Source organism: Micropterus salmoides, unplaced genomic scaffold (genome assembly GCF_014851395.1).
Source record: "Micropterus salmoides isolate LMB-PRFRI ecotype aquatic unplaced genomic scaffold, ASM1485139v1 Ms_hic_scaffold_12, whole genome shotgun sequence".
Taxonomy (NCBI): domain Eukaryota; kingdom Metazoa; phylum Chordata; class Actinopteri; order Centrarchiformes; family Centrarchidae; genus Micropterus; species Micropterus salmoides.
In genome coordinates, this window is record NW_024040263.1 from 19,625,682 (window position 1) to 19,642,781 (window position 17,100).

Consider the following 17,100-nt stretch of genomic DNA (forward strand, 5'->3'; position numbering starts at 1 on the left):
TTTATACCTCGCCCCACCCCCCACCCTATCTCCTTGTGTCAGACGTTTATTCAGCGCCAGTAACAGCCACTTTCCTCCACTGTGAGTAGGCTGCTTGCTAGTGGTCGACCAATAATTGTGCTTGATTGATGATTATCGTGGCTGATATTGAGCAATTTTCCAATAATCTGCATCAGTCATTTTAAAAACAGATAGCCGAATGAATGAACGATTGAATGAATTAATAAAAAAATGCGCTCCCTTGGCTCTGATGCAGCTGCCTCTCTCTGTCTGCTCGAGCCCACAGAGTGGTGAGTACAGTGTCCTGCCCACAGTACTAGCTGATTGGTTACAAGTCACGAATAAAAGCCTATCAACACTGACTATAGTGTGGAAGTAGCCAATAGAACGAGCAAGCCATCACGCTGCAGCTCCTCCCTTCCTGTCTCAGCCGAGCTCTGCATACACACACGGAGCTAAGTGAGTGGAGATTAGTGTAGATTACACCAGTTAACCATAACTACGGCCGTAACTGTAATGTATCACTCATAGTTAACAAGTCTGTCTCTTGGATGCATCCCTGATTCATTTAATTTACTATTTAAAATGATTGAACATGACAGTTAACTTTAGTACTGTTATTTTCAACAAAGTTCTGTGTTCTAAATTTTGACACCAAGATTAAAAATTTTACAGCAAATGTTCCAAATATCAGTCATCGGTGTAATTGGTTACTAATAATCGGGATTGGGATCAAATCAGTCGATCCCTTCTGCATAATACAATGCACTCAGTGACCCAGCACAGAGACCATGAAAATGATGTTGTGTGCCCTGACAGTGTGTAGGTGCAGTTGTATACAAGTGTGTAGGCCTGGATGTGTTCTTTGTGGAAACATATTCAGTAATGGTGTCAGTTTGTGGATGTTTTCGTCTGCACTTGATTGTGCTTCATGTGCAAGCAAAAGCGCGAGTGTGTGTGGTGTCTACTTTAACTCCTGTCACATCAGTGAGGAGGTGGCACTGTACTGTGCAATAAGAGCAATCAGCCTGCTGGCAGGACTGGCCATCTGGACACATGGTAAGGAGCCTAGCCCAGACATCAGTGGTTTTTCAGTCTCTTTCAGTGGTATCTGATCTCTGTTTCTTTCTGCTCTCTGTCAACAATGATGCATTGTATTTTAACCATTGCACTTTTTGTTGTCTGTTGTTGTCCATCTGTCTGTATATTTCTTTCTCTCTGAATCTATTTTCCCATCTCTCTCTCTTAATCTCCTCTCTTTTGTTCCCCTGCAGTTTGCTGTTTTGTGGTCCACAAAAGGTGCCATGAGCTTGTCACGTTCTGCTGCCCAGGGGCAGATAAGGGACCCGACACAGACGTAAGTAACCAAAGCCTTGCTGTTGCCTCTCACGTGTTTGTTGGTGAGGAGGTGCCTTTCCTGTCCTCATACTGAAGTACATACGCAGTGTCACCAATATGCTGGCATATCAACCAGGTCTGCTTACTGTGTATATTGAACACACTTGCCCTCTTTGAGAGCTGTAGAGCTGCCATGTATCCTTGCATTATGAAGCACTGTAGGGGGCAGAAGAAAACTGAAACATGCTCCTCTGACAAGCACCACTTTCCAAGCACCAAGAGCTGTGTAAATGTTTGTAATGAGAAAAACAGCCCACTTTATTGTGATGTTGATGCAAATAAACTATTGATCACAGAAAATCAACTCCCAGTAAAAAAGAAAAACATATAGTTTGCATTGATAATACAGTTGTATAGCTTTTACGCTGGTATTATCTATTCAAAGAAGGCCATTCAAATGTTAAATTCAGTCGACTCATGACTGAATCACAACAGCAACATGTGGCTACTTCATTTAATTCAATGTTAATGTTCATGTCGAGTCACTGGGCACTGTGTACTCGCAGCTGGTTGCTTGCGACTGTGTGAATTATGATATAATTCTGATTATGATAACAATTAAAACAAAATCAGGGCTCTAGATAGAACGTTAACATCCGCAAAAATGACGTTTTCTTAAATGCATTAAAGGATTTCTTTCATTCGATCATCAAATGATTTGCTTGATAATATAATATAGCTCTTGAATGACACGTTCAGTGAGGTCTCCCATTCGCCTCTTCATCGGCTGCTAGTACCAACTATCTGCCATCAGCCACAGCTTACCTGCTCGCTAAGTGTGAAACTCCATTTACATGCCTGCTCGCCTGCTGGGCATACACAGCCTCTCAGTGTTACAGCAGCACAGTTTGGCCTCTGTAACTGGAGATATGTCAGTGTGTCATTCAAGATCATCAACCCATACTCCTTAAATAGAGCGCGGATGACATGGAAGCCGTAAGAGCAGAAAATAGTCTGAGCTGGGGGATTCTTGATTTGAGCAGGCGTTGAGGTTCAGAGTAGTGAAGGAGCATCAGGGTAGAACTGACAGAATGCACAAGTACGCCTTTGCTAATTAATCTACGAAAAGTTCTTTATTCATTCCTGTTTGTTTGATACATTAAAATTGTTTCTTATTTAAAAAGTGCAACACCCCCCCCCAATTTACTGGTTACTTACTTTATAAATGTTATTGTATCAACAGCCAAATATCTGTGTCCTTTCAGAGCTCAAATTAAACCACTGCTAGTGTACATTTCTGACGTGGTCAAAAAGATCTTATTTAGTCTTTTACCATTATGCTACATATTTGTCATTGCCACACTTAGATATCTGCACTTAGATTATAAGGATACTGTATTACATACTGTACAAGTATCTAATACACACAGTGCCTCACAGAAGAGGAACTAATGTGTAGAAATCCAATCCGACTCAGCAGACTTCACTTAGAGAACCAGTGTTAAATTATTCCCAGCCTTTTGTTCACGCTGTCACTCTGTATGGTTTTATGATTTTATAAATGTGTCCAATTTATGTCACCACATGGCCACCACCTACCAAGTCTCTGTCATTTTAAAAAACGCCATCTCTTGCCATATTAGAATATTTGAAACCCCCTTTTAATATACATTTCTGTGCACTTAGCAGTCCTGTTGCCAGGGGCAACCACACATATTACATTGCTGCCTCCCGGGCGTGCAATCCAGGGAAGCAATAACTCCCATGGCCAACAAATGTCCTGAAGATCTGCAGTATCTAGGCTACCTGCATTTTATGACTCATGTCAGTGTTTTATAACTCCCTTTCTAGAAGAAACAAAATGTGCACAAAGATGCCAACAACATCTTTTCAGTAGCAAACTCGTCATGAGCAGCTATCCTTGGTTTGACGGGACAAGCTTGCCATTAATACATTCTTCCTTACAGCAACGGCCTCAGGGTGCCGTTTCAAGGGCAGGGTAGGCTGCAGATATCCACGTAGTAAGACATGAGAATTGATCTGTATTGCTGGTCTTATAGTTTACCACAGAGCACATGTAGTGGTGCAGTTTGAGATTGAGCGTGAGGGTGCCATATTTGAGGAGAGACCTAATAATTGATTCATCTCCCAGTTTCACATAGTGTTCCAGCGGCTGTCTTTCTGGGCACAGGCTTGCTTCTCAAACCACTACATTACTGCTACTTATGAGAAATTTTACATTCTTGTTGAAATGTAATGTAAACTGTTAAAAAAGCTACAGTTAAAATTAGTGTATGCGGAACTATTTTAATACAGCTAGTTATCTGCTGCTTCTGATTTGTTAGGAGCATGTGAATGCCTTGTCAAATTTATTTTCAAGGCTAACCGAAAGACCGACTGTAGTGGAGAATAAAATGAATTGGCAGAAAATGCTTGAACGTCAATTATTAAAAGTCTTGAGAATTAATTATGGCTCTTATGTTGGTTTCTTTAGATTTTTGTAACAAATAAAAATAAAATTAAATAGGCTATATGAAATTGTCTTTGGAATCAAAATTTTGTAGCGATCTGTAATAGTACCATTTGCATCCGCATTCAGTATCAATTAGTGTGATTAAAGCACTTAATTTAACAAAATGTTTTTTTCGCTTGACTGCCGGGTGTAATGTTATCAGCAAGTCGAGTAAGTTCCATCAATAATGCAGCACTTCCCGTTTCACTACAGGGGCTCAGCAGATGAAACGGAGAGGTTTGATGTCCTTTCATTTGCATGGGTGTGTGGCTGCTGCATCATTGATGTCCACTTAACCAGTGCAGCACATATGACCCGCGGCAATCTGCAAGTCTTTTTGCACTGATTTCCCCTCTGCTTACACACACACACACACGTATCGTGTCCCTCAGGGCTGTTCAGTGCACTGGTAGCTGTGACACAGTAACAGAGTTAAGCAGTAGCACAGTGACCTTTCTGTCTCCTCTGCTTGGAAACGGGCAGAACTGACCTGAGGGTGACATGGCAGCCTCGCAGAGCTCAAACAAACAGCCAGAAAATGCGCACAGTGCCATTTTGAATGATGATATTCTGTATAGGATGATGTTCACAATATAGACTAGTAAAATTGTATCAAAAACACAATCTCTAACACATTCAGTTAAAGGGAAGCAGTCATAAGCTGTAAGCAGGCCTGAGAAATGTAATTGGTAATATTAATGAGTAATGCCGTAGGCAGGAGTGATCTAATATTTAAAGGTGCAAATCACAGTGGAGGACAAGGTTTCGACAGTCTGCATTAGGTCTGGGAAAAATAGGTGTTCTCTTGGCAAGGCTTGGGACATCGTCTAATTACAGGACTCTACCTGGGAATTGAAAACAAGATTAAACTGGAGTGGAGCTAAATTACATCATCTGAGCCACAGGTATCTTGGGTTGTCGCAGGCAATGAAGCCATGACTGTCAAAGTGGACATTAGCAAGCTGTTCAAATTAGTTAGTCAACTATATAGCAATATCAATAAAAGTCGTGTCAGATTTAAAATTGGTCTAGATATTTATTGCTGTTAAAAGGAACATTTAGAAAATAAGTCTTTGTACATTTTTTTCTTTCTTTTCTCATTTTTCTTTTTTTTTCTAGAAATGTCTTGGACTTTTGGGTTTGGGTGCATGTTTGTTTTGGTGCTTGACCCCCTAAAATAAAGCAATTCCTGTGCAGACCACTTTTTGCAAACCAGGCTGCAGGAGGTTAAAACCTGTTGCAGAAATATCTATTTGATTTTTAACTTAAAAAAATGCACTGAAAACGATGTGCCCAGAATTGTTCAAAGGTTCACAAAATATTTGGGATTGTCTACACTACTTACAGTGTAATAGTATAAAATTTTTGCATGCCTGAATGCAAATCTAGCTGCTTATGCCTGTGTGACGTAATGACCCTTGTATCAGTCTGCACAAGTCAGTCTCCCATCCCTTACAAGGTCGTATCCTGGCGCATGCCTTTAACACACACCCCTATGCAAGCTTTGGCACAAACACTGCTTCGAGGAAACATGGTCACAAAGAAACTTTAAACTGCATACTTGTGCTTAATGCACAGATTTTATTTTAGTGTATGAGTGCTGACCTGCCATGCAGAGCCCTGTCAGGATACACTGTTTTAGCAAAATGACATCTTTGTAAATGCAAACCCACAAGATATGCACATGAAATTACACTGTAAGAAGTGCCAGATAAGATTATCTCTGTGGCTGGTAGCTAGCGCAGCTGCCTGAAGAAGAGGCATATGATAGGAGACACATAACAGCTACTCATGTCCTTCTACAGGGAATACGAGAATGTACTCTACTCATATAATGTGTCTAATGAAGTTTGGCCTCTTTCACCAAGCTGTATTCATTGTCGTAGATGAGCCACCCTGTGTATGATGTGTTTGGAAATGTTTCTGTGTTGTCATTCTCTGCTTACAGTGTGTATAGCTCGCCACCTGATATCTGCATAAACACCGGTGGCTCAGAGCTCGTGGTAGATAAGAAATAAAAAAAGAAGGTGAAAATCCCTTCGGTTAATGAAGACATTACTAACTTTTACATCTACTGATAAGCTGGAGACCAAACAAGAGAGGGAGAGTTTAGGATAGAGAAGAGGGAGGAGAGGGAAATGGAAAAGAGATATAATTTTGAGATAATGAAGCAGTTAGGGCAACATGAAGCTCTGCATAAAAGTCAAGTCGTTTGAAGGATTTGATCTTAAGGTCTGTTTGCAGTAATGCATGACTGGATGATGATTTTGTTTTGGCTCAGGGTTTCTTCTTTTATAAACAAAAAACACTTAAGGCCATGAGACACTGTCAGTGTTTTTAGCCAAGAAGACAGATTGTGTCTACAACAATATGAAGATCACTAATGTATGAGAAATCCTCTCCCTGGAATGGGCTGTTTCTCCGATGCTGAGACAAAAGTGCTACTGGTAAAACATTTGAATGAAGTTGCTGATGTACATTCCCTGACCTGTGCTGACCATGGATCGTAGTTGGATGTTTGTTGCTTATGGCTTGCGGTAGACTCTATATCTGATAGGACAGATGCTCAAACTTTCTCATCTCAGACCCTGAAGGAATTCAGTCTCCTGAGGGGACACGGGCTAATATAAACAAATGTGGGGGCTTACAGAGGCATTCTCAAAACCTACTTTATACCCCCACTTGATGATATGTGTAGATAATGTTACACAAGTAGCAACACAGATTTGAACTTCAAGTTTTTCACGCTGAAAGTGGAGTTTGCCACAGAAAGATGACAATAGATGTTGTTTTGATTTCCCATGCTCGAATAAGAACATGAGCTGTTATTAATTTGTCTGGAAAGTGTTTATAAAGTCAAATTATGAATCTTAACAGGTCTCTTGAACTATGATTATTGCTCTTTTGACATAGCATGATGCTATAATGCTTGTTTTAACCCTAATACCCTCTGCCTTATACATTATCTCAGTCAACAACAGCTTTAACTTTGAACGTAGGTCCTGGCAGAGTTCATGTGGGTATTAAAGTAAAGCCATTTCTGGTTACTGTTGTTATAGAGCAGGTTGGAGGTGTGACTGTGTTTGTGTTCAGAAGCTTCCCTAGATACTGGGGGGGAAAAAAACAAAGAATAACTTAGATTGATTTCTAATTACGTTAGTATTAAGCACTGCTGCCATGACACATTTCATGTCAACAGCTTAATTCAGTTAGGTTTAGCTGATGGGTGTTCTAATACTGTGATTTGTATGATAGGAGTCACATTATTATTAGCATTGTCTGGTCTTGTAAACACTGCCACGCACTCAAATAATATGAGCTTTTGACATCTAGCCTCAAGCCTCTTTGGCTCTCATCAGTGCATACAGTAAATGGCAAGAAGGTTATTCAGCAGTATGAAGGATACGGTTGGGACACTTTGTGATTAAAGGAACATTGTCAAAAACTATGAAAAGATAAATTTTACCATCTGTCTGGTAAATACTTAGTTAATAGTGGGAAAATCAGCATGGTCCAAGCCAAATCCAAATAATCATACCAGTAATCTGTTTAGCCTTTGTATAGTTTGATCTTTATGAACCAAGCCATCTCAACAAAACCAACTGAGTTTCTTCCGGACATACCAGTATGTGCATTATTGTTGGTGTGTTACCTCTTTGGGCCAGGAAGCATCTTTCAAAGGCATCCTTTTCACATGTTGATATCCGTTACATTATGTTGTACTAATTTACCCACTAAGGCAGTCAGTGGACCGGAAATTGTATACTCTTTGTGTCTGCCTCTGTCCCAATCGGCATGATTTTGTTTTACAGTTTATTTAAAGCCTATTTTCTATTAATTAGAACTAGATTTTGTCCATTCACATTAGTCCAGAATATTTTTTTTGATATTTTTTTTTCCTTCTTTGCACATTATAACTGACAAAAAAACAGTAAAATCAATCAGAACACTCTATACATCTCAACTTTAAGTTACAGAAAAAATAGAGCTAAAGAAAATAAGAGATTAGAATGTAATGATCACGTATTGTCACTTTTCTTGTTTCCAGTGATTATGTGTTGACTTATAGTCAACGAATCATCCAGACCTCTCAGGTCGTCTGGGGCAGGTCTGCTTTCTGTCCCCAGAGTCAAAACTAAACAAGGAGAAGGAGCGTTCGGTTATTATGCACCGTATATTTGGAATAAACTCCCAGATAACTGCAGGTCTGCTGAAACAGTCAGTTCTTTTAAATTAAGACTGAAGACTTTTCTTTTTACCATTGCTTTTAATTAAATATTTAAGATTTTTCTTTTTATTGATAACTTACACTGCACTGTAACTTTTACTGTCCTGTCTTCTTTTTCTTTGTTTTTAGCTTTTTATCATTGCTTTTTTCCATTTAACTCTTTTAACCCTGATTGTAACACTGTAACTTTTATTATATTTTATGTTGCTTTTAAACTTTTTTATATTTCCCTGTTGCTTTTGTGTTTTATGTAAAGCACTTTGAATTACCTTGTTGTTAATGTGCTATACAAATAAACTTGCCTTGCCTTATAGTTGATGGATACCCCCCTGGGCTGCCTGCTGATAGTATTTATACACTCTGGGAAACTAATGAACACTAACAGATCTTGAGTCTCTCTTGTTAATGGCCTGTGACGTGCCTGTCCTAAAAGTGGTTTGATCAAGACTTTGCTAGGGGGAGATGATGGGTGAAGGGTGTAAGCACGTACACTGTTTTTCACACACAGTTATACACACACAAAAACATACATTTATCTCGGATTACCTGCCCTGCGAATTATCTCTCTTCTGTCATTTTACCTTGCATTAACCTATTGTTTAGGACAATTCAAACAGGTCTTAAATATGAACACACAAGCCTAAATAGAAATACAGAGATTCTTAATAAGGTGAAAACTGGTTAAAGTAAGCAAAGGATAAAGTTAATTCTTTTCGGTTTTTATTAACTTACAGCCCTATATGGCTTGCATGGATGCTGCATGTTAATTTAAAACTTATTGTTTCTATCTTTAAGGTTTGTGCCTCCCCACCCTCCACTCACTTATACACACATACAATCACCAAGCTTCTAATTTATGTGGCGAGAGGCGAGCAAACATATGCTGTACCTCGTTCTGTGCTGCCACGGGGCAAGTTCACCCAGTGCTGAAATTAAGTTTTTTTTCATCCTCCTTTCATTTGCACACTCTTCAGAGAGATATCCATAGTAACCTTTATCTGGATTCTCTGGCTTTGGCTGTCAACTAGCATAACAGGAAGCTAGGTGATCAAAGCGATAAGGTATGATTCTTCGCCTCTGTCATAGCATTCAAGCTTTAGTATGTTGCAGCAGCTAGGTCTGTTCTTGGGGATAACACACAGCCCAAGATATGCTCTGAAGCTAAAAATATATTAAAAACTTTGTTGTCTTAAACTTCATGAAAGAACTGACATATAGCTACAGAAGAAACCTACTTGCCAATCCATATAATCCACATCTCCAGTCCATATTATTTATTAATTTTTTTTTGTTAGTGTGTGGCTAAGGTAGCCCTGTGGTGTATTCACTGTACATACATGAATAGTGTATAGATCTGAATATGGACTATGTAGAACTCTTGTGTTCAATACATGGATGGACTGTGTGATGTTACATTGTCTGGGTCTATGCCTGAAAGCCCTTTGAAGCCTCTCTGCTGGCTCTGTGACATGGTCATTTGCCAGTTTTTAAAATTAAATTAAAAGGGAATCTTCCTAGAGCTGCCATTCAACTCAGCTCAAATGCAACTTCAGCATGCATCTCAGTAGATTTGTTTCCAGTTGAGTATAAGTTTGATCACTGCATACTGGGAAATTCTGAGGACACTGACACACAATGCGTCTTTTGACATTTTTATTGTAATTTGAACAACCGGGCACTGCACAGTGCAGCATTGTTCTCTCTCCACCGATGTTTTCTCGACTTGAAGTACTCTTTCATTAAAGTTATTATTGGTTTGTAATTCCACCAGTATTATACACCTGGAAGCATTAACTTCACACCCACTGTGGTGATTGTCTTACTGTCAAGAAATGACTAACCTGCCTTAAGTAGGCATGAACATACAAGTAAAGTATGACACAAGGAATCTCCACATCAAAGCTTTATATTTGTGCACTTGAAGCACCCAGGATGCCCAAGGCTTGTGACGGCTAAATGGTCACTTCCCTGTTGGTTCAGTATAATGGGAACCACAGCAAATTAGAATTCCTGTCTGTCTCTCACTCACTCACTCACTCTCACTCTCTCACTCTCTCACACACACACACACACACACACACACACACACACACACACACACACACACACACACACACACACACACACACACACACACACACATTCCACCAGTCCCTCATTTCTCATTTATTTATTTAAGGACAGTGCACATTAATCAACATAACTAATTTTCAACTGTAGTCGTAGCCCTCAGAATTTTGTTTACAGCAAGTATCTGGTAGCCAGTCTTGCTCCAACCACGTTAAGTATTACTAATGACCAGCCCATGGGAGAGTTGGAACTGCTCTTGACCTTGAATCAACTCGTTATCACAGGTCCTGCAGTTTGTCCTCACCAGTGCATGCCAGCACACTACAAAACACATCCATCTCCACAACTTATTGATATCAGTATTGAGTCTTAAAGTACAGAGTGGTTTTGCATGTTTTAACGTATTAACTACCCGGTCGTGTTTACATTTTTTATCTCCATTTCCCAAAGCACACCACATGGCTTTGCATTGATTTCTTAGGAGCCACTGATTTCAGATAACTTCAATATGCTATAAAAATAAACTGGCATGTTTTTGTTTTTTTAAAGCTGTCAAACAGGCAGATTTGCCATAACTTTCCTGTAGGTCATTGCACACACAAACACTTGAAATAGAAGTTGGAGATGGTCTGAAGTCTAAACTTGATCTTGCACATAACAGTGAGGCCTGAAGCTGAACCAGCAGTAGGTCTGAAGCTCAACCCCAGAAATAGAACGATACAAGTTACAGATAGGTTAGCCTCCCTCTTTCTTTCTCCTTCTGTATCTCAAGAGACTTAGATAGAGGTCTCTGTACTTTGTTATTTAATGTAGGTGCTGTAGATTCTACAGATTTACAAGGCAAAGATTTACTGAGCATTTACCAAGCAAACGAAAGTTGATTAGAAACTGGAAAGCGATCATCTTACAGTGTTTCCAACAGGTTAGCAGTTCACTTAAGCAGTGCCAAAGCTGGGTAGCTGCAGGCATTTATTGAGCCAGCTTTCTACTGAACATGTTTGAGGTAATTCAGCTTCTTACTTTAGTATAAACCAGTGAGAAAAGCTAAATTACCAACCTAGTATTAACCTCATACAACTCTGACTATTGCTTAATTTGTGATCCAACTGTATAAATTAGTTTTAATTAGAACACAATTAACTGAATAAAGTGTATTATTATTCCCTAGGATTCAGGCCTTGCCTCCATTCATTTCTTGTTGACAGTATGATTTGAGGAATGCTGACTCACTAACATTGCTATGGTCATTGTAGAGTACTAATTCACTTTAAGTTCTTCATGCCATTACATCTGTGACAAACTGTCAATGAGATATGAAGCTTCAGTTTTGTGCATCACAACATCTGAAGTAAAAACTTATTTGGATGGCAGTCCTTCTACTGCAGTTCACCAGTAGACTTTTCTAGCATTTTTGACCATGAACCACTGTTGTCGACACAGTAGGTATTTCTCCTCATTCAGACTATCAACCTGACTTCTGTTTATAGAAAGATATGTGAGTTGGTCTACTGTATGTTCTACATATTTTTTTATTTGTCAGAAAAGGCTATAAGTCCCTCATTTGGAGTAGCACTTGATCTGGGTCTACATTATATTTGAATATGAGAATCGTTCCATCTTCCTACCTTCTTTCACACCAGACACTAGAACATTTTTGCTGAATTCCTGATGTTTTGCAGTTCTAAAGAACAAGGCTAAAAAACAAGGCTAAAGAAGCCAAAGTATCTATTCCTCCAGTCCATAATTAAATCCCCAAACACACACACACACACACACACACACACACACACACACACACACACACACACAGCTGCAGACAGAAAAATTTATTGCACAGACAACAACTAACTTTTATTGAGCTTTCTGCAATCCAAACCACAGAGCAAAGACCATAGAAAGGAGAGTTGAAAAGCCAAGCCACTGCCGCTGTCAGCTGGCTCATTTCAGTGAAAAAAGACTCTACCAAGACTTTGGCTATTAGATAACTTTTTGAAACACATCTTGTGAAGTTATTTTAATTATTAAGCACCTGACAGATGGCCCTCATCTCATAAGCCAATTTATCCTGGCATTTGCAACATGACCGAATAAACCAGAAGATCTTCTTTTTTCAGTTTTCCCCTCTTTTTTTTGTTGTACCTGTTACCATGCTGGAGAAAAGGTTGGCATAGAAGGTAGTAAACAGCGCCGTCATCTTCCAGCTGAAGTGACAGCCGTGGCAGACCCCTTTGTCCTCTCCTGACCTTGTGGATGTCACTCACAGCATGTGTGCACGGCTAATGAGCCAGTGTCTGCAGTGCTATGTGTGTGTGTGCTGTATTAAATAGGAGCTCTGTTTACTCCAGCTGTGAAAATGCAAAATGTACTCGTGTCTTAATGAACTCAACAAGGCGCAGCATTTAGAGATCGAGTAGATGTGGTCCCAGCGAAGACCCTTGAGGTAAACCACATGGGATGCATTGGTTTGTGGTTGATTTGTCATTACAACTCATAGAGATGTTGTTTGCTAAATGAACAGAGGACTTCAAAAAAAAGGTGATGTGTGGCAGAACTTAAATTAAGAATGTAAACCCCCCAGTAAACCTGCATTAAATAAATAGCTCACAAAAATGTAATGACACAAAATTTTTCTGCAGGTAATGTCAGGCAAACATTTAATGTTTAATAAACAAGATCCTGACATAATTATTATTGTCAAGCTTGCCCATAAAATAGCATGAAAAAGAGCACCCCAAGGCCATGGTAGCCTACTGCTAGAACAGCACTCTGATAGATGGCATTCATTTAGACAAATTCTGTCAAAAGAACAATTTGGGCCCTGACAACATTTAAAAATGTCAGCTATTATCTCTTGCTCTGCTAGCAAACAGATGTGTTAACAGATACCACACAGTAAGGAAACCCCCTCCTGTGAGCTGTGGTGGCAACCTGCCCTCCCTCCCAGCACTCAGCAGCTTAGTAAAAGGCCAAGAGGAATCAGGGTGGTGATTTATATGCTAAAAATAGTAACCTTGCCTAGCCTAACACCTCATGTCATGGTAGCTCCATTTTGTTCTCTTCAAAACCTCTCCTTACCTTAGTAACCAGAGCTTTTACCGCTATAGCTGTAGGCCAAGACAATGATGTATACTAGAAAGTATCCAGCATTAAAAGTGTGTTTGTGGCTGTGCCTGTGTATGGGGGGTGGGAGGTGGGGGTTGAGATTAAGTAATTCCAGCTCCCTGTTACATTCAATGATGCTTTAAACATTTGAATAAACATGCCAGTACGCGTCCATCCATGAGTGACTGTGTGTCTCATGGAGACAGAAATGTGTGAGTAGCACAGTTTTTCTAATACAAAATGGTTTGATGGGAGGAAGAAAAGGTTGAAGGGCCACAATAACAGTGACACCGACTGTCTTGTTTGGTTTAAAATAGTGTCAGGGTATTATTATTATTATTATTATTATTATCATCTACTGAAGCATGCTAACCGCCCTGTGTTGCAATACCATTTTGTACCACAAGGCAATAATCCGAGTAGATAGCTTGAGCATCCGCCCCAGCTGGGAGATTGCTACATTACACAAGCTGTCTTAGGTTTTTTTGTTTGATAAATAAACAAAATAAACTGTCAAGAAAGGAAATATTCTTTTACACCTGTTTCCTTATCAAACAGAAAAATACAGCCGTACACCTTCTGAATTCAAGTTTCTCTCACAGCACTAATTGCCTCATTAACTCCTTGTAAAAGACACTTCATTCAAACTCGACAGAATAAATTAACCATTAATTTACTGAGTTAGATGTAAAAAATATTTTGGCCTACATGCTATCGCTGCCTCTCTGATGCCCAACCTACCTCTCACTCCTCTCTCGCTTGATGCCTCTCCTGTGTACACCTGAATCTGCCGTGTCTTTGTCGTCCCCAGAGTCAGAGCCGCTGTGAATTTTCTTGGTACTGTATTCTCTTTCATCAAACAGGTCTCCATTGTTCAGTGAGCCCGGTTCTGTAGCCCGCTTGCCTGCCTCTATTTTTTGTCTCAGTCAGCTAATACATCTGCTAAGCTAGCTGCACGGCTAACCAAGCTAACTTGCTAACAGCAGTTAGCAGCAGTTATGACCTGATATGTGATATGCTGCGCCCTATTTTTTGGAGTATGAATTTGACAGGTGGAGAGTAGTCTCAATTCTTGCACATTGACCCAAATTATTGCATTTTAAAAAGCATTTTTTTAATGGTAATTTAAAAATGTCAAATTGTTTGGTTTGATTATCCGCATGCGTTTAATTGCAGACCAGATCAATACCTTAAACAATACTTATTCTCCTGGTTTTCCCAAGCAAACAGTACATACAGTCTTTATCAGAGACATGGATAACCCTGTTATGGTTGCACCACATCACACTGGACCACTTCTAAAAGCCAATTATCCCTGTCAGTCAGCATATAGCTGTGCAGCATATGCAGTTCAAAGTGCTTCACAGATGACTGACAAGCTAATACTCGGACATGCTTAGGACAAACTTAAAACCTGTAACATTTCCTCAGCCTTTCCAAGACATAGATTTGAAGTTAAAGAAAATAATTCTGATGTGCAGTGCATATACACACAGACACAAGTTAACAGCAAGAGAGGATGAGTGATGGACTGATACAGGGAGGAGCCTCCTGCCACTTCCATTTCAAATGTCACCTCCCAGTGAGGGATGATGACTAAAAAGAGAGAGAGTATTAGGTGAGGGAGTGAATATGTGAGGGGAAAGAGAGAATTCATAAGACAATTTTGCTCATCTGATGCTACCTATTTAGAAAAAGTTGCACCTTCAAGTATCCCTGTAACAATCTTTTTCTCAGTCCTGAAGGGAACAGATTGGTCAAAGAGATACAAGTGAATGAAGGATATGACAGAGAAGAAGTGACAATCAGTATGGCTTGTTTGACACTCACACTCCTCTCTCTCTAGCTGCAAATGTCACATCAGGTGGATCTCTTTTGACTCTGTGGGAGGCAGGTAGGATGTATTAGCTGCCCAGCCTCTTTGATGATTGCCACACTTGGGTCATTCCATATTCCTCCATACAATAAAACCACAAAAAATGTTGGTGGTGTTTTTTTGAATAGCTGCTATTTCACTGCCTCAAGCAGATTTTAAGGCAGTTGCAATTTTTTAGGGTGAGAGTAGACTGCAGTCTTGTTAGTTCACAAGTGCAGTGAGAATAGCATCACTTCAAAGACTGGGAAGCAGTCACAACCCAAAATCTGGATTGTGGGATTAGAGAAACCTTATTTCCCCAGATAGATTTCTCCTGCTTGGAGAAAGATGATTTTTTTTGGCCATGTATATATGTAACTGGGTTTCTGATTTAGTTTTTCACATATATAATGTGCAAGAGCATGAAAAAGACTCCAGACAGGGAAACTATTGCTGAGAGGACAAAGCAGCAGGATGAAAGGAAATATCATTACATGTTAATATTCAAAGTCAGACTAGAGCTGAACATAACACCAAATTACCCCTAGACGTCTTAATAAGTTGGTTTCCACCACTGAGAAGTTGACCACTCAAACACTTATGGAATGAATCCGTTCAATCTATCACTACTACAGTTAAGATAAATAACTGCTTATAAATAAATGCTTTCAAAACAAGGTCAGGGATAGGGAGGAAGTCTGATTACTAATCCGCTGCATGTAAAGACAGTTATAAAGTAACCAGGTTACTATAGTACAGATAAATATATCAGAGTAACAGTGTAATCTGCCTGGAGTTTCACTTTGTTACTCAACATTTCTATTTCTTGTTACTGTGGCCTTGATATTTTCTCTGCATTCTGAGATTAGGTAGAGGTCTTGTTTTGGTTATTGTAAGTACAGCGGATAGAAAAAGTCTACACACCCCTGTTAAAATGCCAGGTTGTTATGATGTAAAATAATGAGACAAAGATAAATCATGTCAGAACGTTTTCCACCTATAATGTGAACAATTCAATAGAAAAACAAACTGAAATCATCGAGGGGGGAAAATGAAAAATAAAAACCATACAATAACCTGGTTGCATAAGTGTGCACACCCTCTTATAACTGGGGATGTGGCTGTGTTCAGAATTAACCAATCACATTCAAACTCAGGTTAACTAGAAGTCATTACAAACCTGCCATCATTTAAAGTTACTTTGATTAATCACAAATAAAGTTCAGCTGTTCTAGTAGGATTTTCCTGATATTTTCTTGGTTGTATCTCCGAGCAAAAGCCGTGGTCCGCAGAGAGCTTTCAAAGCATCAGAGGGATCTCATTGTTGAAAGACATAAGTCAGGAGACAGGTACAAAAGAATTTCAAAAGCATTAGATATACCATGGAACACAGTGAAGACAGTCATCATCAAGTGGAGAAAATATGGCACAACTGTGACTTCCAAATCCTCCAAAATTAATGAAAAGACAAAAGAAAACTGGTCAGGGAGGCTTCCAAGAGGCCTACAGCAACATTAAAGGAACTGCAGGAATTTCAGGCAAGTACTGGCTGTGTGGTACATGTGACTATCTCCCTTATTCTTCATATGAATGGGCTATGGGGTAGGGTGACAAGACGGAAGCCTTTTCTTACAAAGAAAAACATCCAAGCACGGCTGAAGTTTGCAAAAACAAACATCAAGTCCCAAAAGCATGTGGGAAAATGTGTTATGGTCTGATGAAACCAAGGTAGAACTTTTTGGCCATAATTCCAAAAGGTATGTTTGGCGCAAAGAACACCATACCCACAGTGAAGCATGGTGGTGGCAGCATCATGCTTTGGGGCTGTTTTTCTTCAGCTGGAACTGGGGCCTTAGTCAGGGTGGAGGGAATTATGAACAGTTCCAAATACCAAGCAGTTTTGGCACAAAACTTTCAGCCGTCAGTTAGAAAGCTGAAGAGGAAGTTCACCTTTCAGCACGACAACGACCCAAACCACACATCCAAATCCACAAA

General features: G+C 39.6%; 1 pseudogene; it reads left to right on the forward strand.

The window, feature by feature from the left end:
- The first annotated feature begins 231 nt into the window (after positions 1-231).
- Positions 232-17,100, forward strand: part of LOC119899667 — a 40,755-nt pseudogene continuing 23,886 nt past the window's right edge.